At 38.1% G+C, this 23,340-nt stretch overlaps 1 non-coding gene across 1 annotated transcript; it reads right to left on the minus strand.

Annotated features, from left to right (window-relative positions):
- Positions 1 to 20,378: 20,378 nt before the first annotated feature.
- Positions 20,379 to 20,485, minus strand: LOC147947074 (small nucleolar RNA R71). The gene has a single exon (XR_015595605.1). It is a non-coding gene; the product is annotated as a small nucleolar RNA R71 (small nucleolar RNA).
- Positions 20,486 to 23,340: the final 2,855 nt, after the last annotated feature.

A 23,340-nucleotide genomic window follows, 5' to 3' on the forward strand; every position in this document is an offset into this window, starting at 1 on the left:
AGCAGTAAACAGATTTGTTACTGTTTCTAGGGTCAGAATGTGTGACAATCCAATGCATTTTACTAATTGTAAGAGTTCGGGATGAATTTGGAGTGTTTAGACAACACTTACACTCGTTTTATCCCCAAACAGGCTTAAACCGAGAAAACAGGCTAAACCCGGGAGAAAACATTGATTCGAAGCAGTAAACAGCTGTGTTACTCTTTCTAGGGTCAAAATTTGTAACAATCAAATGCATTTGACTAATTATAAGAGTTCGGGCTGAATTTGGATTGTTTAGACACCAGTTTTCCCATTTTGTCTCGAAACAGGCTAAAACCGAGAAACATTGATTTGAAGCAGTAAACAGCTTTGTTACTGTTTCTTGGGTCAGAATGTGTAACAATCCAATGCATTTGACTAATTGTAAGAGTTCGAGATGAATTTGGAGTGTTTAGAGAACATGTAAACCCGTTTTATCTCAAAACAAGCTTAAACCGAGAAAAGAGGCTAAAACCGAGAAACATTGATTCAAAGCAGTAAACAGCTATGTTACTCTTTCTAGGGTCAAAATATGTAACAATCCAATGCATTAGACTAATTATAAGAGTCCGGGTTGAATTTGGGGTGTTTAGACACCACTTTTACCCATTTTGTCCCGAAACAGGCTAAAACCGAGAAAACATTGATCCGAAGCAGTAAACAGCTTTGTTACTGTTTCTAGGGTCAGAATGTATGACAATCCAATGCATTTTACTAATTGTAAGAGTTCGAGATGAATTTGGAGTGTTTAGAGAACACGTAAACCCGTTTTATCTCAAAACAGGCTTAAACTGAGAAAAGACGCTAAAACCGAGAAACATTGATTTGAATCAGTAAACAGCTATGTTACTCTTTCTAGGGTCAACATGTAACAATCCAATGCATTAGACTAATTATAAGAGTTCGGGTTGAATTTGGAGTGTTTAGACACTACTTTTACCCATTTTGTCCCGAAACAGGCTAAAACTGAGAAAACATTGATTTGAAGCAGTAAACAGATTTGTTACTGTTTCTTGGGTCAGAATGTGAGACAATCCAATGCATTTTACTAATTGTAAGAGTTCGGGATGAATTTGGAGTGTTTAGACAACACTTACACTCGTTTTATCCCCAAACAGGCTTAAACCGAGAAAACAGGCTAAACCCGGGAGAAAACATTGATTCGAAGCAGTAAACAGCTGTGTTACTCTTTCTAGGGTCAAAATTTGTAACAATCAAATGCATTTGACTAATTATAAGAGTTCGGGTTGAATTTGGATTGTTTAGACACCACTTTTCCCATTTTGTCTCGAAACAGGCTAAAACCGAGAAACATTGATTTGAAGCAGTAAACAGCTTTGTTACTGTTTCTTGGGTCAGAATGTGTGACATTCCAATGCGTTTGACTAATTTTAAGAGTTCAGGATGAATTTGGAGTGTTTAGACAACACTTAAACCCGTTTTATCCCAAAACAGGCTTAAACCGAGGAAACAGGCTAAACCCGGGAGAAAAAATTGATTCGAAGAAGTAAACAGCTTTGTTACTCTTTCTAGGGCCAAAATATGTAACAATCCAATGCATTTGACTAATTATAAGAGTTCGGGTTGAATTTGGAGTGATTAGACACCACTTTTACCCATTTTGTCTCGAAATAGGCTAAAACCGAGAAAACATTGATTCGAAGTAGTAAACAGCTTTGTTACTATTTCTAGAGTCAGCATGTGTAATAATCCAATGCATTTGACTAATTGTAAGAGTTCGAGATGAATTTGGAGTGTTTAGAGAACACGTAAACCCGTTTTATCTCAAAAGAGACTTAAACCAAGAAAAGAGGCTAAAAACGAGAAAAATTGATTCGAAGCAGTAAACAGCTATGTTACTCTTTCTAGGGTCTAAATTTGTAACAATCCAATGCATTTGACTAATTATAACAGTTCGGGTTGAATTTGGAGTGTTTAGGCACCACTTTTACCCATTTTGTCTCGAAACAGGCTAAAACTGAGAAAACATTGATTCGAAGTAGTAAACATCTTTGTTACTATTTCTAGAGTCAGAATGTGTAACAATCCAATGCATTTGACTAATTGTTAGAGTTCGAGATGAATTTGGAGTGTTTAGAGAACACGTAAACCCATTTTATCTCAAAACAGGCTTAAACCGAGAAAAGAGACTAAAAACGAGAAACATTGATTCGAAGCAGTAAACAGCTATGTTACTCTTTCTAGGGTCAATATATGTAACAATCTAATGCATTTATCTAATTATATGAGTTCGGGTTGAATTTGGAGTGTTTAGACACCACTTTTTCCCATTTTGTCCCGGAACAGGCTAAAACCGAGAAAATATTGATTCGAAGTAGTAAACAGCTTTGTTACTGTTTCTAGGGTCAGAATGTGTGACAATCCAATGCCATTTACTAATTGTAAGAGTTCAGGATGAATTTGGAGTGTTTAGACAACACTTACACCCGTTTTATCAAAAAACAGGCTTAAACCGAGAAAACAAGCTAAACCCGGGAGAAAAAATTGATTCGAAGCAGTAAACAGCTATGTTACTCTTTCTATGGTCAAAATTTGTAACAATCCAATGCATTTGACTAATTATAAGAGTTCGGGTTGAATTTGGAGTGTTTAGACACCACTTTTTCCCATTTTGTCCCGAAACAGCCTAAAACCGAGAAAACATTGATTCGAAGTAGTAAACAGCTTTGTTACTGTTTCTAGGGTCAGAATGTGTGACAATCCAATGCAATTTACTAATTGTAAGAGTTCAGGATGAATTTGGAGTGTTTAGACAACACTTACACCCGTTTTATCCCAAAACAGGCTTAAACCGAGAAAACAGGCTAAACCCGGGAGAAAAGATTGATTCGAAGCAGTAAACAGCTATGTTACTCTTTCTATGGTCAAAATTTGTAACAATCCAATGCATTTGACTAATTATAAGAGTTCGGGTTTAATTTGGAGTGTTTAGACACCACTTTTTCCCATTTTGTCCCGAAACAGCCTAAAACCGAGAAAACATTGATTTGAAGCAGTAAACAGATTTGTTACTGTTTCTTGGGTCAGAATGTGTGACATTCCAATGGGTATGACTAATTGTAAGAGTTCAGGATGAATTTGGAGTGTTTAGACAACACTTAAACCCGTTTTATCCCAAAATAGGCTTAAACCGAGAAAACAGGCTAAACCCGGGAGAAAAAATTGATTCGAAGCAGTAAACAGGTATGTTACTCTTTCTAGGGTCAAAATATGTAACAATCCAATGCATTTGACTAATTATAAGAGTTCGGGTTGAATTTGGAGTGTTTAGACACCACTTTTACCCATTTTATCTCTAAACAGGCTAAAACCGAGAAAACATTGATTCGAAGTAGTAAACAGCTTTGTTACTATTTCTAGGGTCAGAATGTGTAACAATCCAATGCATTTGACTAATTTTAAGCATTCAAGATGAATTTGGAGTGATTAGAGAACAAGTAAACCCGTTTTATCTCAAAACAGGCTTAAACCGAGAAAAGAGGCTAAAAACGAGAAACATTGATTCGAAGCAGTAAACAGCTATGTTTCTCTTTCTAGGGTCAATATATGTAACAATCCAATGAATTTATCTAATTATATGAGTTCGGGTTGAATTTGGAGTGTTTAGACACCACTTTTACCCATTTTGTCCTGAAACAGGCTAAACCCGAGAAAACATTGTTTCGAAGCAGTAAACAGCTTTGTTACTGTTTCTAGGGTCAGAATGTGTAACTATCCAATGCATTTGACTAATTGTAAGAGTTTGGGATGAATTTGGAGTGTTTAGAGAACACTTAAACCCGTTGTATCCCAAAACAGGATTAAACCAAGAAAACAGGCTAAAACTGAGAGAAAACATTGATTCAAAGCAGTAAACAGCTATGTTACTCTTTCTAGGGTCAATATATGTAGAAATCCAATGCATTTATCTAATTATATGAGTTCGGGTTGAATTTGGAGTGTTTAGACACCACTTTTACCCATTTTGTCCTGAAAATGGCTAAAACCGAGAAAACATTGTTTCGAAGCAGTAAACCGCTTTGTTACTGTTTCTAGGGTCAGAATGTGTGAAAATCCAATGCATTTGACTAATTGTAAGAGTTTCGGATGAATTTGGAGTGTTTAGAGAACACTTAAACCCGTTTTATCCCAAAACAGGCTTAAACCGAGAAAACGGGCTAAACCCGGGAGAAAACATTTATTCGAAGCAGTAAACAGCAATGTTACTCTTTCTAGGATCAAAATTTGTAACAATCCAATGCATTTGACTAATTATAAGAGTTCGGGTTGAATTTGGAGTGTTTAGACACCACTTTTACCCATTTTGTCCCGAAACAGACTAAAACCGAGAAAACATTGATTCGAAGTAGTAAACAGCTTTTTTACTATTTCTGGAGTCAGAATGTGTAACAATCCAATGCATTTGACTAATTGTAAGATTTCGAGATGAATTTGGAGTGTTTAGACACGTAAACCCGTTTTATCTCAAAACAAGCTTAAACCGAGAAAAGAGGCTAAAACCGGGAAACATTGATTCGAAGCAGTAAACAGCTATGTTACTCTATTTAGGGTCAAAATATGTAACAATCTAATGCATTAGACTAATTACAAGAGTTCGGGTTGAATTTGGAGTGTTTAGACACCACTTTTACCCATTTTGTCCCGAAACAGGCTAAAACCGAGAAAACATTGATTCAAAGTAGTAAACAGCTTTTTTACTATTTCTAGGGTCAGAATGTGTAACAATCCAATGCATTTGACTAATTGTAAGAGTTTAAAATATATTTGGAGTGTTTAGAGAACACGTAAACCCGTTTTTTCTCAAAACATGCTTAAACCAAGAAAAGAGGCTAAAACCGAGAAACATTGATTTGAAGCAGTAAACAGCTATGTTACTCTTTCTAGGGTCAAAATATGTAACAATCCAATGCATTAGACTAATTATAAGAGTTCAGGTTGAATTTGGGGTGTTTAGACATCACTTTTACCCTTTTTGTCGCGAAACAGGCTAAAACGAGAAAACATTGACTTGAAGTAGCAAAAAGCTTTGTTACTGTTTCTAGGGTCAGAATGTGTAACAATCCAATGTATTTGACTAATTATAAGAGTTCGGGTTGAATTTGGAGTGTTTAGACACCACTTTTACCCATTTTGTCCCGAAACAGGCTAAAACCAAGAAAACATTGATTCGAAGTAGTAAACAGCTTTGTTACTATTTCTAGGGTCAGAATATGTAACAATACAATGCATTTGACTAATTGTAAGAGTTCAAGATGAATTTGGAGTGTTTAGAGAACACGTAAACCCGTTTTATCTCAAAACAGGCTTAAACCGAGAAAACAGGCTAAACCCGGGAGAAAACATTGATTCGAAGCAGTAAACAGCTATGTTACTCTTTCTAGGGTCAAAATTTGTAACAATCCAATTCATTTGACTAATTATAAGAGTTCGGGTTGAATTTGGAGTGTTTAGACACCACTTTTTCCCATTTTGTCCCGAAACAGGCTAAAACCGAGAAAACATTGATTTGAAGCAGTAAACAGCTTTTTTACTGTTTCTTGGGTCAGAATGTGTGACATTCCAATGCATTTGACTAATTGTAAGAGTTCGGGATGAATTTGGAGTGTTTAGACAACACTTAAACCCGTTTTATCCCAAAACAGGATTAAACCAAGAAAACTGGCTAAAACTGAGAGAAAACATTGATTCGAAGCAGTTAACAGATATTTTAGTCTTTCTAGGGTCAATATATGTAACAATCCAATGCATTTATCTAATTATATGAGTTCGGGTTGAATTTGTAGTGTTTAGACACTAGTTTTACCCATTTTGTCCCGAAATAGGCTAAAACCGAGAAAACATTGATTCGAAGTAGTAAACAGCTTTGTTACTGTTTCTAGGGTAGAAATATGTAACAATCCAACGTATTTGACTAATTATAAGAGTTCGGGTTAAATTTGGAGTGTTTAGACACCACTTTTACCCATTTTGTCCCGAAACAGGCTAAAACCGAGAAAACATTGACTCGAAGTAGTAAACAGCTTTGTTACTATTTCTAGGGTCAGAATGTGTAACAATCCAATGCATTTGACTAATTGTAAGAGTTCGAGATGAATTTGTAGTGTTTAGAGAACACGTAAACCCGTTTTATCTCAAAACAGGCTTAAACCGAGAAAAGAGGCTAAAACCGAGAGAAAACATTGATTCGAAGATGTAAACAGCTATGTTACTCTTTATACGGTCAAAATTTGTAACAATCCAATGCGTTTGACTAATTATAAGAGTTCGGGTTGAATTTGGAGTGTTTAGACACCACTTTTTCCTATTTTGTCCCGAAACGGGCTAAAACCGAGAAAACATTGATTTGAAGCAGTAAACAGCTTTGTTACTGTTTCTTGGGTCAGAATGTGTGACATTCCAATGCATTTGACTAATTGTAAGAGTTCGGGATGAATTTGGAGTGTTTAGACAACACTTAAACCTGTTTTATCCCAAAACAGGATTAAACCAAGAAAACAAGCTAAAACTGAGAGAAAAAATTGATTCGAAGCAGTAAACAGCTATGTTAGTCTTTCTAAGGTCAATATATGTAGCAAACCAATGCATTTATCTAATTATATGAGTTCGGGTTGAATTTGTAGTGTTTAGACACCAGTTTTACCCATTTTGTCCCGAAATAGGCTAAAACCGAGAAAACATTGATTCGAAGTAGTAAACAGCATTGTTACTGTTTCTAGGGTCAGAATGTGTAACAATCCAATGTATTTGACTAATTATAAGAGTTTGGGTTGAATTTGGAGTGTTTAGACATCACTTTTACCCATTTTGTCCCGAAACAGGCTCCTGTTTATGCATGAAAAGATGCAAATGCAATGCAACTATACTCTAATGCATGATTAGTCCTAAAGCTACACAATAATGGCCTAAATGGATAGCAAAAGATGCAAAAGTTGTGAATAAACTAAGGGAAAACAAGGTAAAATATATGAACATCAAAAACATTGATTCGAAGCAGTAAACAGCTATGTTACTCTTGCTAGGGTCAAAATATGTAACAATCCAATGCATTTGACTAATTATAAGAGTTTGGGTAGAATTTGGAGTGTTTAGACACCACTTTTACCCATTTTGTCCCGAAACAGGCTAAAACCGAGAAAACATTGATTCGAAGCAGTAAACAGCTTTGTTACTGTTTCTAGGGTCAGAATGTGTGACAATCAAATGCATTTGACTAATTGTAAGAGTTCATGATGAATTTGGAGTGTTTAGACAACACTTAAACCCGTTTTATCCCAAAACAGGATTAAACCAAGAAAACAGGCTAAAACTGAGAGAAAACATTGATTCGAAGCAGTAAACAGCTATGCTACTCTTTCTAGGGTCAATATATGTAATAATCCAATGCGTTTATCTAATTATATGAGTTCGGGTTGAATTTGGAGTGTTTAGACACCACTTTTACCCATTTTGTCCTCAAATAGGCTAAAACCGAGAAAACATTGTTTTGAAGCAGTAAACAGATTTGTTACTGTTTCTAGGGTCAGAATGTGTAACAATCCAATGCATTTGACTAATTGTAAGAGTTCGATATGAATTTGGAGTGTTTAGAGAACTCGTAAACCCGTTTTATCTCAAAACATGCTTAAACCGAGAAAAGAGGCTATAACCGAGAAACATTGATTCGAAGCAGTAAACAGCTATGTTACTCTTTCTAGGGTCAAAATATGTAACAATCCAATGCATTAGACTAATTATAAGAGTTCGGGTTGAATTTGGAGTGTTTAGACACCACTTTTACCCATTTTGTCTTGAAATAGACTAAAACCGAGAAAACATTGTTTTGAAGCAGTAAACAGATTTGTTACTGTTTCTAGGGTCAGAATGTGTAACAATCCAATGCATTTGACTAATTGTAAGAGTTCGATATGAATTTGGAGTGTTTAGAGAACTCGTAAACCCGTTTTATCTCAAAACATGCTTAAACCGAGAAAAGAGGCTATAACCGAGAAACATTGATTCGAAGCAGTAAACAGCTATGTTACTCTTTCTAGGGTCAAAATATGTAACAATCCAATGCATTAGACTAATTATAAGAGTTCGGGTTGAATTTGGAGTGTTTAGACACCACTTTTACCCATTTTGTCTTGAAATAGACTAAAACCGAGAAAACATTGTTTTGAAGCAGTAAACAGATTTGTTACTGTTTCTAGGGTCAGAATGTGTGACAATCCAATGCATTTTACTAATTGTAAGAGTTCGGGATGAATTTGGAGTGTTTAGACAACACTTAAACCCGTTTTATCCCAAAACAGGCTTAAACCGAGAAAACATTGATTCGAAGCAGTAAACAGCTATGTTACTCTTTCTAGGGTCAAAATATGTAACAATCCAATGCATTTGACTAATTATAAGAGTTCGGCTTGAATTTGGAGTGTTTAGACACCACTTTTACCCATTTTATCCCGAAACAGGTGAAAACCGAGAAAACATTTGTATGAAGCAGTAAACAGCTTTGTTACTGTTTCTTGGGTCAGCATGTGTGACATTCCAATGCATTTGACTAATTGTAAGAGTTCGGGATGAATTTGGAGTGTTTAGACACCACTTTTACCCATTTTGTCCCGAAATAGGCTAAAACCGAGAAAACATTGATTCGAAATAGTAAACAGCTTTGTTACTATTTATAGGGTCAGAATGTGTAACAATCCAATCCATTTGACTAATTATAAGAGTTCGAGATGAATTTGGAGTGTTTAGAGAACACGTAAACCCGTTTTATCTCAAAAAGGCTTAAACCGAGAAAAGAGGCTAAAACCAAGAAAAATTGATTCGAAGCAGGGAAACAGCTATGTTACTCTTTCTAGGGTCAAAATATGTAACAATTCAATGCATTAGACGAATTATAAGAGTTCGGGTTGAATTTGGAGTGTTTAGACACCACTTTTATCCATTTTGTCCCGAAACAGGCTAAAACCGAGAAAACATTGATTCGAAGCAGTAAACAGCTTTGTTACTGTTTCTAGGGTCAGAATGTGTGACAATCCAATGCATTTTACTAATTGTAAGAGTTCCGGATGAATTTGGAGTGTTTAGACAACACTTAAACCCGTTTTATCCCAAAACATGCTTAAACTGAGAAATGAGGCTAAAACCGAGAAACATTGATTCGAAACAGTAAACAGCTATGTTACTCTTTCTAGGGTCAAAATATGTAAATATCCAATGCATTAGACTAATTATAAGAGTTCGGGTTGAATTTGGAGTGTTTAGACACCACTTTTACCAATTTTGTCCCGAAACAGGCTAAAACCGAGAAAACATTGATTCGAAGCAGTAAACAGCTTTGTTACTGTTTCTAGGGTCAAAATATGTAACAATCCAACGCTAAAACTGTTTTATCCGAAAACAGGATTAAACCAAGAAAACAGGCTAAAACTGACAGAAAACATTGATTCGAAGCAGTAAACAGCTATGTTACCCTTTCTAGGGTCAATATATGTAATAATCCAATGCATTTATCTAATTATATGAGTTCGGGTTGAATTTGGAGTGTTTAGATACCAGTTTTACCCATTTTGTCCCGAAATAGGCTAAAACTGAGAAAACATTGATTCGAATTAGTAAACAGCTTTGTTACTCTTTCTAGGGTCAAAATATGTAACAATCCAATGCATTTGACTAATTATAAGAGTTCGGGTTAAATTTGGAGTGTTTAAACACCAGTTTTACCCATTTTGTCCCGAAATAGGCTAAAACCGAGAAAACATTGATTCGAAGTAGTAAACAGCTTTGTTACTATTTCTAGGGTCAGAATGTGTAACAATCCAATGCATTTGACTAATTGTAAGAGTTCGAGGTGAATTTGGAGTGTTTAGAGAACACGTAAACCCGTTTTATCTCAAAAAAGGCTTAAACCGAGAAAAGAGGCTAAAACCAAGAAAAATTGATTCGAAGCAGGGAAACAGCTATGTTACTCTTTCTAGGGTCAAAATATGTAACAATTCAATGCATTAGACGAATTATAAGAGTTCGGGTTGAATTTGGAGTGTTTAGACACTACTTTTATCCATTTTGTCCCGAAACAGGCTAAAACCGAGAAAACATTGATTCGAAGCAGTAAACAGCTTTGTTACTGTTTCTAGGGTCAGAATGTGTGACAATCCAATGCATTTTACTAATTGTAAGAGTTCCGGATGAATTTGGAGTGTTTAGACAACACTTAAACCCGTTTTATCCCAAAACATGCTTAAACTGAGAAATGAGGCTAAAACCGAGAAACATTGATTCGAAACAGTAAACAGCTATGTTACTCTTTCTAGGGTCAAAATATGTAAATATCCAATGCATTAGACTAATTATAAGAGTTCGGGTTGAATTTGGAGTGTTTAGACACCACTTTTACCAATTTTGTCCCGAAACAGGCTAAAACCGAGAAAACATTGATTCGAAGCAGTAAACAGCTTTGTTACCGTTTCTAGGGTCAAAATATGTAACAATCCAACGCTAAAACTGTTTTATCCGAAAACAGGATTAAACCAAGAAAACAGGCTAAAACTGACAGAAAACATTGATTCGAAGCAGTAAACAGCTATGTTACCCTTTCTAGGGTCAATATATGTAATAATCCAATGCATTTATCTAATTATATGAGTTCGGATTGAATTTGGAGTGTTTAGATACCAGTTTTACCCATTTTGTCCCGAAATAGGCTAAAACTGAGAAAACATTGATTCGAATTAGTAAACAGCTTTGTTACTCTTTCTAGGGTCAAAATATGTAACAATCCAATGCATTTGACTAATTATAAGAGTTCGGGTTAAATTTGGAGTGTTTAAACACCAGTTTTACCCATTTTGTCCCGAAATAGGCTAAAACCGAGAAAACATTGATTCGAAGTAGTAAACAGCTTTGTTACTATTTCTAGGGTCAGAATGTGTAACAATCCAATGCATTTGACTAATTGTAAGAGTTCGAGGTGAATTTGGAGTGTTTAGAGAACACGTAAACCCGTTTTATCTCAAAAAAGGCTTAAACCGAGAAAAGAGGCTAAAACCGAGAAACATTGATTCGAAGCAGGGAAACAGACATGTTACTCTTTCTAGGGTCAAAATATGTAACAATCCAATGCATTGACTAATTATAAGAGTTCGGATTGAATTTGGAGTGTTTAGACACCCAACCAAGAAAACATTGATTCGAAGCAGTAGACATCTTTGTTACTGTTTCTAGGGTCAGAATGTGTAACAATCCAATGCATTTGACTAATTGTAAGAGTTCGATATGAATTTGGAGTGTTTAGAGAACTCGTAAACCCGTTTTATCTCAAAACATGCTTAAACCGAGAAAAGAGGCTATAACCGAGAAACATTGATTCGAAGCAGTAAACAGCTATGTTACTCTTTCTAGGGTCAAAATATGTAACAATCCAATGCATTAGACTAATTATAAGAGTTCGGGTTGAATTTGGAGTGTTTAGACACCACTTTTACCCATTTTGTCTTGAAATAGACTAAAACCGAGAAAACATTGTTTTGAAGCAGTAAACAGATTTGTTACTGTTTCTAGGGTCAGAATGTGTGACAATCCAATGCATTTTACTAATTGTAAGAGTTCGGGATGAATTTGGAGTGTTTAGACAACACTTAAACCCGTTTTATCCCAAAACAGGCTTAAACCGAGAAAACATTGATTCGAAGCAGTAAACAGCTATGTTACTCTTTCTAGGGTCAAAATATGTAACAATCCAATGCATTTGACTAATTATAAGAGTTCGGCTTGAATTTGGAGTGTTTAGACACCACTTTTACCCATTTTGTCCCGAAACAGGTTAAAACCGAGAAAACATTTGTATGAAGCAGTAAACAGCTTTGTTACTGTTTCTTGGGTCAGCATGTGTGACATTCCAATGCATTTGACTAATTGTAAGAGTTCGGGATGAATTTGGAGTGTTTAGACACCACTTTTACCCATTTTGTCCCGAAATAGGCTAAAACCGAGAAAACATTGATTCGAAATAGTAAACAGCTTTGTTACTATTTATAGGGTCAGAATGTGTAACAATCCAATCCATTTGACTAATTATAAGAGTTCGAGATGAATTTGGAGTGTTTAGAGAACACGTAAACCCGTTTTATCTCAAAAAGGCTTAAACCGAGAAAAGAGGCTAAAACCAAGAAAAATTGATTCGAAGCAGGGAAACAGCTATGTTACTCTTTCTAGGGTCAAAATATGTAACAATTCAATGCATTAGACGAATTATAAGAGTTCGGGTTGAATTTGGAGTGTTTAGACACCACTTTTATCCATTTTGTCCCGAAACAGGCTAAAACCGAGAAAACATTGATTCGAAGCAGTAAACAGCTTTGTTACTGTTTCTAGGGTCAGAATGTGTGACAATCCAATGCATTTTACTAATTGTAAGAGTTCCGGATGAATTTGGAGTGTTTAGACAACACTTAAACCCGTTTTATCCCAAAACATGCTTAAACTGAGAAATGAGGCTAAAACCGAGAAACATTGATTCGAAACAGTAAACAGCTATGTTACTCTTTCTAGGGTCAAAATATGTAAATATCCAATGCATTAGACTAATTATAAGAGTTCGGGTTGAATTTGGAGTGTTTAGACACCACTTTTACCAATTTTGTCCCGATACAGGCTAAAACCGAGAAAACATTGATTCGAAGCAGTAAACAGCTTTGTTACTGTTTCTAGGGTCAAAATATGTAACAATCCAACGCTAAAACTGTTTTATCCGAAAACAGGATTAAACCAAGAAAACAGGCTAAAACTGACAGAAAACATTGATTCGAAGCAGTAAACAGCTATGTTACCCTTTCTAGGGTCAATATATGTAATAATCCAATGCATTTATCTAATTATATGAGTTCGGGTTGAATTTGGAGTGTTTAGATACCAGTTTTACCCATTTTGTCCCGAAATAGGCTAAAACTGAGAAAACATTGATTCGAATTAGTAAACAGCTTTGTTACTCTTTCTAGGGTCAAAATATGTAACAATCCAATGCATTTGACTAATTATAAGAGTTCGGGTTAAATTTGGAGTGTTTAAACACCAGTTTTACCCATTTTGTCCCAAAATAGGCTAAAACCGAGAAAACATTGATTCGAAGTAGTAAACAGCTTTGTTACTATTTCTAGGGTCAGAATGTGTAACAATCCAATGCATTTGACTAATTGTAAGAGTTCGAGGTGAATTTAGAGTGTTTAGAGAACACGTAAACCCGTTTTATCTCAAAAAAGGCTTAAACCGAGAAAGAGGCTAAAACCGAGAAACATTGATTCGAAGCAGGGAAACAGACATGTTACTCTTTCTAGGGTCAAAATATGTAACAATCCAATGCATTGACTAATTATAAGAGTTCGGATTGAATTTGGAGTGTTTAGACACCCAACCAAGAAAACATTGATTCGAAGCAGTAGACATCTTTGTTACTGTTTCTAGGGTCAGAATGTGTGACAATCCAATGCATTTTACTAATTGTAGGAGTTCAGGATGAATTTGGAGTGTTTAGACAACACTTAAACCCGTTTTATCCCAAAACATGCTTAAACCGAGAAAACAGGCTAAACCCGGGAGAAAACATTGATTCGAAGCAGTAAACAGCTATGTTACTCTTTCTAGGGTCAAAATATGTAACAATCCAATGCATGAGACTAATTATAAGAGTTTGGGTTGAATTTGGAGTGTTTAGACACCCCTTTTACCCATTTTGTCCCGAAACAGGCTAAAACCGAGAAAACATTGATTCGAAGCAGTAAACAGATTTGTTACTATTTCTAGGGTCAGAATTTGTGACAATCCAATGCATTTTACTAATTCTAAGAGTTCGGGATGAATTTGGAGTGTTTAGACAACACTTAAACCCGTTTTCTCCCAAAACATACTTAAACCGAGAAAACAGGCTAAACCCGGGAGAAAACATTGATTCGAAGCAGTAAACAGCTATATTACTCTTACTAGGGTCAAAATATGTAACAATACAATGCATTTGACTAATTATAAGAGTTCGGGTAGAATTTGGAGTGTTTCGACACCACTTTTACCCATTTTGTCCCGAAACAGGCTAAAACCGAGAAAACATTGATTTGAAGCAGTAAACAGCTTTGTTACTGTTTCTTGGGTCAGAATGTGTGACATTCCAATGCATTTGACTAATTGTAAGAGTTCGGAATGAATTTAGAGTGTTTAGACAACACTTAAACCCGTTTTATCCCAAAACAGTGTAAGTTTTAGAATAGTGGGAGTGTAGAGATCAAGTGTATAGAACGAGAGAGAGTGTTAAAGTGTAAGCAAGTGTAGAGAGAGTTTTAAGTGAAGTGTAGAAGAAGAATTCTTACTTCTTACTTTAACTGGTTCCTAGTTACAATCTATTTGAAGACTATACAAAGTAGAATATTCTTTGGAGATCCTATGCACAAGTTACATGACCAATAGTGACATCTATTCCTTAAACACACATGTGACTTCTAGTTTATATCTCTTGCTTCCCACTTGTGCAATGTTGACAAAGACTAGGTTAAGGATGATTCTAGATCCTTTGTGACCGTTGGAGACTCTAGCTTATGGACTGGACTCGCTGATCTCCTAATGTGTACGGACGGCCCATCGCCAGTGACTCTAGCTTATGGACTGGACTCGCTGATCTCCTAATGTGTACGGACGGCCCATCACGAGTTGGTTGTACGGACGTGTTGTGGTGTGAGTTCTTATACTCCCCCTCAAGCTTGATCGAGAATGAACATCAAGCTTGGATTCATGAGCACCCACCTCATTAAAAAAAACCTTAGTGTAGAAAACCACTTGGGCAAAACTACACATAAGGGAAAAAGAGTGTAGGTGCCGAGGAAGTGAATCTCATGGCCGAGTGAGATCTTTAAGGCCGAGCTTAGGGTGAATATACTCACACACTTGTGGACTGGCTGCCTTTGTAAGAATGTCGGCTAGTTGTTCTTTGTTGTCGGTGTGACATGGGAGAGTGACACCAAGTTGAATTTGTTCTCGCACCTTGTGACAATCGACTTCAATGTGTTTCGTTCTCTCGTGGAATACGGAGTTGGTAGCTATATGAATGGCTGCCTCATTGTCGCAATGCATGGTGATGGGTTTTGATGATTCGACTCCAAGATCCATCAATAGGGCTTTAAGCCACATGAGTTCGGTAGTCAGCTTCCTCATGGCCCTATACTCAGACTCCGCACTCGATAGTGAGACCACCTTTTGTTTCTTGCTTTTCCACGTGACAAGGTTTCCTCCTAGGAACGTGCTGTATCCGGTGGTTGAACGACGATCCCCACAGTCTCCGACATAGTCAACATCGCAATATCCTACCAATTCGGTGCTTTTATTCCTTCCCATCCATATGCCTTGTCCCGGTGACCCTTTGATGTACTTGAGGATTCGGTTCACCATGTTCCAGTGATGTCTAGTCGGGTTTTGCATATGTTGACTCACCTGGTTCACATCAAAACAAATATCAGGTCTAGTAATAGTTAGGTATATAAGCTTACCTACTAGACGTCGATAGCGAGTGACATCGTCGAATGGAGGCTCCCCCTTTCCGGCTGTCTTATAGTTTTCCTCAAGTGGTGTGGTCACAGCCTTTGATCCAAGCTTTCCTGCTTCACTTAAGAGATCAAGTGCATATTTTCTTTGTGATAAGAATAATCCTTCATCTGATCGATATACTTCTATCCCAAGGAAATACTTAAGCTCTCCAAGGTCTTTAATATCAAACACTGATTTAAGAAATTCTTTAGTATCTTGAATGCCTACCTTGTCACTTCCAGATATGATGATATCATCAACATATACTAGAATGACCACTATACCTTTGTCACTTGGTAGTGTGAAGAGTGTATGATCTGATTCTGACTTGCGAAAGCCTCTCCCAAGCAAGGTTGTACTCAGTTTGTGGTACCATGCTCTAGGTGATTGCTTGAGACCATATATAGCCTTGTTGAGTTTAAACACTTTTCCCGGGCCGATGGTGTCTTCTAGACTGGGTGGTGGCCTCATGTAGACCTTGTCTTCAAGCTCTCCTTGTAAGAACGCGTTCTTCACGTCCATTTGCCATAGATCCCAGTCCAAGTTTGTGGCCAAGGAGAGGATAACTAGAACTGTGTGTAGTTTGGCCACCGGAGCAAACGTATCCTTATAGTCCTCCCCATACGTTTGTGTAAATCCTCAAGCCACAAGTCTGGCCTTGTAACGTTCAATCTCACCATCACTTTTGAACTTAATTGTGAAGATCCATCGTGATGTGATGGCCTTCTTTCCTTTCGGTAGGTCAGCCTCATCCCAAGTGTGATTTTTTTTCCATGGCCGTGGTCTCCGCATGAACCGCATCTCTCCAAACCTTGTGGTCCTTGGCCTCATCATATGTCTGTGGAACCCAATGTTTGTCAATTTGGCCAAGGAAGACTTGATGTTCCATAGGAAAATGGGCAAGCGTACATACGGCTTGAATCGGGTGTGCAACGGCCATGTTGTTGTAGTACACGCGAGTGTTCTTCCAGTTGGATGGGGGGAACTTGAGACGCTGGCTTCGCCGGAGGGGAATAATGTCTTCATTATCATGATCATCTGTGGTTTGTGTGACCAGTTCCTCGGGTGAGACCTCTTCTTCTAGTATAGACTCGTCGTTGGTGTTCATCAGAGAATCCTGAGTGGACTGAGGCTGCTGAGTAGGCGGCACATCGGAATGTTCTGAATCATTATGATCAAGCTCAATGGGTGGAACAGGTTCTCCTGGTGAATTTGTCCCGGGTGAGTCGTCTTTGTCCTGAGCATTTTCGACGCCTAGCCGCTCGAGTATAATACGGAGGTTCCTTGTGCGATCGGATGTGGAAGAGGGTAAATCACTGAAACACATATTTTTGTGGTGGTGATGAATGATGTATGGAATGATGACTTATGAATGAATGGGTGGCAGGGTGTTTCAATTCCCCTTATGCAGTTGTAGTATAAGAGGTGTCAATCCAATCTGAGTGTTTGTGAACAATCAAGATATGCATATGAGTCTAAGTCAAGCCAGATGTAAATGATGTTTGTCACTAACAATCCTATTATGAAATGTAAAGTGCAGAAAGTAAAACTACAAGAGCTAGGAGCTAAATGCAAATGGAACAGAATGATTATGACAATTATTAAGCTAAAACAGAAATAGAAACTATGATAATGCAAGTATTGAACTAATGCAAAGTAAGTAATGAACAGGATACTAAATGAATGCAACAGAAATGCAACTAGAGTGAAACAGGACAAACATAAATCATAAACACAAGTTCTGGGTTGGAACTTGAGCAAGCACTCGATCGAGTGTAGATCGAGTGCAGGGTCGAGCTGGACAAATATGCAAAACAGAGCAACACAAGAAAAAAAGAGCAATACCAAAACGAATCAAACAACGATCAAACAGCAGGATTTAAGCTAAGAAATCAATAAACAAGAGAGGTCTTGAGGAGGGATTCATGGGCTGGACTAATGATTGAGGTCATCTAACTTGGTCAACAAATCTCAAACAACATGAGCTAATCTTTAGACATATATTTCTAAGACATGTTTAATCCACTCTCATGGCAAGAAACAATCAAACTCATGCATCTCTAGACTTGTTCTCACAAAGTAAAGAATCTACACAAGGAGGCATTAAGCAATATGTCAAAAATCAAACAAGACTTCTAATCTCTTAGCAAGCCTAATGATAGTCTCTAGATCTAGCCTTATCTATGCTTCTTAGACATTGGTGTGTGATGTTCATATATTTTAACTTGTTTTCCCTTAGTTTATTCACAACTTTTTCATCTTTTGCTATCCATTTAGGCCATTATTGTGTAGCTTTAGGACTAATCATGCATTAGAGTATAGTTGCATTGCATTTGCATCTTTTCATGCATAAACAGGTGATTTTGGAGCTTAAGGAGCATAGAAGCAATGCTGAGGAGAAGTGAAGCTGTCCTGAGGAGAAAACAAGAGAGTCAAGGCTGTAGAATCAAGGTCCGGAGTCCAACTCGACCGCACCACTCGACCACCACTCGACCGTGTGCTGAGGAGGACTCGACCGAGTGGAGAATGCACGAGAGAAGCCAGCTCGACCAGCCACTCGACCGAGCACTGGTCGAGTTGACCGAGCCGTTGACCACTTTGACTTTTTGCATTTTTTAGGGCTTCCACCTCACCTCCTATATAAGGCCCTTGTACTTGCAGCCACAAAAGAGAATCTAGATTTTTAGAGAGTCTAAAACCTAGTTTTTACCTTTTTTAGATATTATTCCTTTTGCACTTTTATTTTATTTTTAGATCTTGTACTTGTTTGAGAGAGAAAGACTAGATTCTTATATTTTGTTTGTTTCATAACTTTCAAAGTATTAAGATTTCGAGTTTATTTCCTTCATCAATATTGTATATCTCTGTTTCATCTTTCTAATGATGCAAGTTTCATTATTTTCTGGGTTTTTGACATATTTCACCATGTGTTCTTGTGAGTAGTTTGCTTAGGACCTTGAGGATGGGTTAGGCTGGGTTGATCTTGTGGTTTGTTTGATTTGGTCAAGCTTGATTGTTGTAGATCTCTTCTAGGCTAGATGATCTTAATGTTGATCCTATATCTGAGAGGGTAGGGTTTGATTTCAAGCATCTTAGCATCACACCAATGTCTAAGGAGCATAGATAAGGCTAGATCTAGAGCTTACCATTAGGCTTGCTAAGAGATTAGGAGTCTTGTTTGGTTTGAGATGTATTGCTTAATGCCTGCTTGTGTAGATTCTTTTCTTTGTGAGAACAAGTCTAGAATTGCATAGGTTTGATTGTTTCTTGCCATGAGAGTGGATTAAACATGTATTAGAATAGTATGTCTAGAGATCAGCTCAATGTTTGCTTGAGATTTGTTGACCAAGTTAGATAACCACAATGATTAGCTCAGCCCATGAATCCCTCCTCAAGGCCTTCTTTGTTTATTGAAATCTTAGTCTAAATATCATTGTTTGCTTGTTGTTTGATTGGTTTTAGCATTGCTCTGTTTTTCTTGTGTTGCTCTGTTTTCACGTTTAAGTCTAGCTCGACCACCCACTCGACCTACATTCGGTCGAGTGCTGCTCGAGTTCATCCCCAGAACTTGTGTTTTTGATTTGTAATTGTCTTGTTTCATTCATGTTTCATTTCCATTGCATTCACGTAGTTTCCTGTTCATTACTTGTCTTGCATTAGTTCATTAGCATAGTTTCTATCTTTGTTCTAGTTTCATTATAGCTTCAAGTTGTTTGTTCTGTTTGCATTTAGTATCCTGTTCTAGTTGTTTTTACCTTCTGCATTTCATATCTCATTTTAGGATTGTTAGTGACAAACAATCTTTACAATTGGCTTGACTTAGACTCATATGCACATCTTAATTGTTCACAATCACTCAGATAGGATTGACACCTCTTATACTGCAACTGCATAAGGGTAATTGAAACACCCTGACTTCTATTCATTCCATACATCATTCATTCATACACCACAAAGAAAGTCAGTTTCAATTTGGCGCCGTTGCCGATTTGAGTGTGTTTTGTGACATTTAGGATCCCTATTAGTCTAAGATTAAGTTTGTTTTACACACTTGTGCAGTTACTGAACTCGAATCTTCCTTTGCTTGGCTGTTTTGTGTTTCAGGTACCCACTCGACCACCTACTCGACCACCACTCGACCGAGCTGTGCTCGAGCACTTGATCGAGCCAGCAGCCGGATCCAATTAGCCATAACTTCCCAGTCGACTCGACCACCCACTCGAGCCTGCGCTCGACCGTGTACCTGTTCGAGTCCGTAGTAGAGTTTGTTGATGCACACAAGGTCAAAAGGCAAAGATAGTCTTCAACAGCCTATTGACAACATCCACAGGCTACAAAAGGGTTTGAGACATAAGCAAGGAAGAGTAGTTCAACAACAACAAGGTCAAGACATCATGGAGCAACAAGCTATCCATGAGCAAAGACCAAGGCACATTGGTGCAGGAGATGCACCCAATACTCACAACCAAAGGGCTGGAATTGTGCCACCTTCAGTAGCAAACAATAACTTTGAGATCAAGAGTGGATTGATCTCAATGATACAAGCAAACAAGTTTCATGGGTTGCCAATGGAGGATCCACTAGATCACCTTGATGAGTTTGACAGAATATGTGGACTCACTAAGATCAATGGAGTGAGTGAAGATGGATTCAAATTAAGACTCTTTCCATTTTCTCTTGGAGACAAAGCTCACCTTTGGGAGAAGACTCTACCTACTGGAGCTATCACCACATGGGATGCATGCAAGAAAGCTTTTCTGGCCAAGTTCTTCTCCAATGCAAGGACTGCTAGGCTGAGGAATGAGATTTCTGGGTTTGCTCAAAGGAATAATGAGAGCTTTTGTGAAGCTTGGGAGAGGTTTAAAGGATTCCAAACTCAGTGTCCTCACCATGGTTTCAGCAATGAGTCACTTCTAAGCACCTTGTATAGAGGAGTGCTTCCCAAGATAAGAATGCTTCTTGACACAGCCTCTAATGGCAACTTCCTCAACAAGAATGTGGAAGAAGGATGGGAGTTAGTTGAGAATCTTGCTCAATCTGATGGCAATTATAATGAGGACTATGATAGGACCATAAGGAGCTCCTCAACTGATCAAGAGGACAAGTATAAGAAGGATTTGAAGATGGTCAATGAGAAGCTTGACAAGATCCTCCTCAGCCAATCCAAGTCCATTCACTTCATAGGTGAAGAGGAAGCCCCAGTTCAAGAGGGGGAGCCTGAATTTGCTGAGTTGTGCTACATGCAGAACCAGGGAGGATTCAAAGGCTACAACCAAGGAGGTTTCAAGACCAACAACAATCTCTCTTATAGGAGCACCAATGTGGCCAACCCTTAAGACCAGGTCTATCCACCTCCTCAACCTCAACAGCAACAAAACTACATCCCCAAGCAGCAACACCAAGTGTTCCAGCCCCAATTGTGTCCCCCACCAGGGTTTCAGACTAACCAAGGCCAGGAACAAGACTTAAGAGCAATGATGCAACAGTTGTTGATTGGGCAAACACAAGGCAAGATTGAGGAAGCCAAGCAGTTTGCTGAGTTGAATCAAAGGCTCACATCACAGTACAATGATCTGAACATGAAGTTTGAAGGTCTCAACTCCATAATGAAGTATATGGAGAGTAACATTGCCTCTACTTCAGCTCCTAAACCCAACCAACTCCCTGGAAAAGCTGTTCAAAATCCAAGGGAGTTCACTGCAAAAGCCATTCATATCTCTGATGGGGAAGTCACTGAGGACAGTGAAGTCCAAGTTTGGGGGAACTCATTAGTTACTGAAGCCCCAAGTGACGTTTGTGCAAAGCAACTGGAGTCCGGCATCTGGCTCGACCAAGTACTCGAACAGCCACTCGATCGAGCGCATGCTCGAGTGGTCGATCGAGTTGCAGACTCAGAAGCTGTCAAGCCTGCTAAGTACACTCCTCCTGCTTACAAGCCACCTCTTCCATTCCCAGGACGTTTCAAAGCACAAAAGATTAAGGAGCTTAGGGAAATCATTGAGAGAAAGGAGATGATGGCTAAGCAACAAGAGGAAGAGAAGGCTTTGAAGGAAGTGGTTGTGATTGAAGAAGCTGTGGTTGAGGAAGTGTTGGCCATACAAGAGATCACCATTGCTTACCAAGAAGAAGAGAGAGGACCTGCCTTGGAACAGTATGATCCATATCCCCTCTACAAAGACTTTTTGCTTGATTTATCAAAGAAGAAGGCTGAAGCTCAAGATGAGAAGGATCTTGAGGACCTTGGAGGAGTTATCATTCCAATCAAGCTTAAGGATCCAGGTCCATTCTATCTGCCTTGCACACTTAGCTATCTTCACTACAACCAATGCCTTTGTGACTTGGGAGCTTCAACAAGTGTGATGCCATACTCCATAGCACAAAAGCTTGGGAGAACTGATTTCAAGTCCACCAACCTTCATATATGTTTAGCTGATGGGTCAAACAAAGAAATAGTTGGAAGGTTGGAGAATGTCCCAGTCAAGATAGGGAAGGCAAGGGTTCACACTGATTTTGTGGTGTTGGAGATGGACAAGGAACCTGAAGATCCAGTCATTCTTGGAAGGCCATTCCTAGCCACTGTTGGAGCAGTTATTGATGTCAACGAGGATCTTGTGACCTTGAACATTGATGAAGATATAGCCATGAAGTTCAACATCCATAACCCAACCAACCTTCCTACCATTGATGATCAACCTTTTACTATCAAGGACAAAGGAGGTCAAGAAGGTTCAAGTGGTGAAGCAACTCCAAAGGCTAAGCTCTCCTTTCAAGATGATTCTGTGGAAAAGCTTAAGAGGTCAGTTCAAGAGTTGACTAGTATGGTTGAGGATCTTCAAGTTAAGCTGAACAAGAGGTCCTTAAGGAAGGCAAGACCAAGGCTCAAAATCAAGAAGAAACATTGTTTGTGTGTTAAGGGTGAGGTGATCAAGGATCAACTTCACAGTGATCAAGAGGTTCCAGGGAGGATTTCATCACCTCCTTGGTATCTAAACCAAGTCTAAAAAGGACACCAAAGTCAAGCTTAGTGACTTTAAACAAGCTCACTAGGGAGGAAGTCCCTAAGGTATCATTGTACATATGCTTTATTTTCCTTGTAGTTTTGATATTTTTGTTTTATGTTTGTGTTGGGCAGGCTGTTTAATGAGAGTGTAGATAGGTTTGGAGCGACCCCCCCCACTCGAGCACGTACTCGACCGAGTCCCGGTCGATTCCCATCGTCGAGCTGCCCCAATCTCCACCTCCAAGTCACCAACAAGACCCCAACTACTCCTATGACAGCATGCAGATGGATGTGGACAACTACTTCCACAATCCCTAAGGTACCACTATCACCTTCCCTTGTAGATATCATTGCATTTGACATTGTGTTTTGTTTTTTGTTTTTCATCTTGAATCCTCAATCAAATTTCTTTCACACAGGGACTGTGTGATTTAAGTTTGGGGGAGGGTTTGAGATAGCATTTGACATTGTGTTTTGTGATTCTTATTTCAAAATTTTAGCATAATCATGTTAATACTTGCATAGCATCTAAGGCATAGAAAAACCCTAAAAATTTGAAATTTTTTGCAAAAATCTTTATAAAAAAAAGAGTGTTCATGTAGTTTGCACTGCACATTAGGATCTTGTTTAGCATGTTTCATGTAGGATTGTATGGTACTTGCATTAGGGATCTATGATGACCAAGTTAGATAACCACAATGATTAGCTCAGCCCATGAATCCCTCCTCAAGGCCTTCTTTGTTTATTGAAAT

The sequence above is a fragment of the Camelina sativa genome, chromosome 3, assembly GCF_030686135.1.
Source record: "Camelina sativa cultivar CO46 ecotype springtype chromosome 3, ASM3068613v1".
Taxonomy (NCBI): Eukaryota; Viridiplantae; Streptophyta; class Magnoliopsida; order Brassicales; family Brassicaceae; genus Camelina; species Camelina sativa.